Here is a 1,374-nt window from a genome sequence, read left to right as displayed (position 1 = left end):
CCCTTGTGTTTAACTAAGGCAGACGAAATATCCTTTAGGCCTTATTTACATTAACATGTTAGATAAATGCGTACGTTCATGTAGTCTTGCAGAAATAACCTTGTTTAGGTCAATAGAAATGATTTGTCATCAAACTTTGGGGACTTTTTTTTTTTCTGTATGAGGAAACATGGTTAGGAAAAGCTGCCAAAAATTTGCCTTTAAAATCTGTAAAAAAAAAAAAAATATATATTTTCCTTACGTGACCTCAACCTTAAAGGGGTTGTCAGAGACCTAGGAATAATGGATACCTACGACGTAGGCACAGGATAGTTTATGGCTATCAGATTAGTGGGGGTTTGATTGCACCAAGGTATACGACCAGATGCCACGCTGCTCCCATTCATTTTAATAGAGCTGCTCCTGGCCGTATACCTCGTACATGGCATCTGGCAGCCAAATTACCGTATATACTAGACTATAAGCCGACTTTTTCAGCACATTTTTCATGCTGAAAAAAGCTCTCCTCGGCTTATACACGAGTCGGTCCACGGAGCACAGAAAACTGGAAGGGGGAGGTCCTTTAGTGCTACTGCTCTGTGATCGGCTTGTCATGAGGTCACGTGACTGTGATGTCATCAAAGGTCCTGTAGCCACTGGTATGTAACATCTGCAGATAAGGATGAGTCTAACTCCTAGTAGCTCTGCCCCCACACCAGAGTCCGATCACATGGTCATGATGTCATCAGAGGTCCTTTACCCCACTAGGATTTAGCATCTCCCCTGCAGATGAGTGGCCAGGATTCATTGTGTCTTATGGAAGATGTCTGTTGTATGGAGGAGAGGAAGCTACAGGAAAGGTACACACACAGGGACCTTCCTTTAGTTACTCTGCCTAGTAATATCAGGCATTTGGGGTTATTAATTTAGTTTCAGTAACTCCATGTGCCTCACATTAATAACAGTTAACCCCATCATGTCCCTCATATTAACCCCTGTGTGCCCCATATAAGGGTTACTAATATGTGAGACACATGAGGGGACTAATGAAGGACCTTAATGATGAAGATACCTAATTATTACCTCCACATGTCCCACATATCAGTAACTCTTACGTGAGGCACACAGGGGGTTAATGTGAGGGACATGATGGGGTTAACTGCTATTACAATGATCCCCATGGAGTTACTAAGCTGTAATGTACATGACCAGACTGTATCTGCAATGGTGGTTTCCCCCCTTGGCTTATACTCGAGTCAATAAGTTTTCCCAGTTTTTTGTGGTAAAATTAGGGGTCTCGGCTTATACTCGAGTATATACGGTAGTTGACTCGTGGGGTCTGGCGCTCACTGATCTGAAATAATGACATTCACATATAAATCACAGACAACAATC

This window comes from Leptodactylus fuscus, chromosome 8, assembly GCF_031893055.1.
Source record: "Leptodactylus fuscus isolate aLepFus1 chromosome 8, aLepFus1.hap2, whole genome shotgun sequence".
NCBI lineage: Eukaryota > Metazoa > Chordata > Amphibia > Anura > Leptodactylidae > Leptodactylus > Leptodactylus fuscus.
This window is presented reverse-complemented; position numbering follows the sequence as displayed.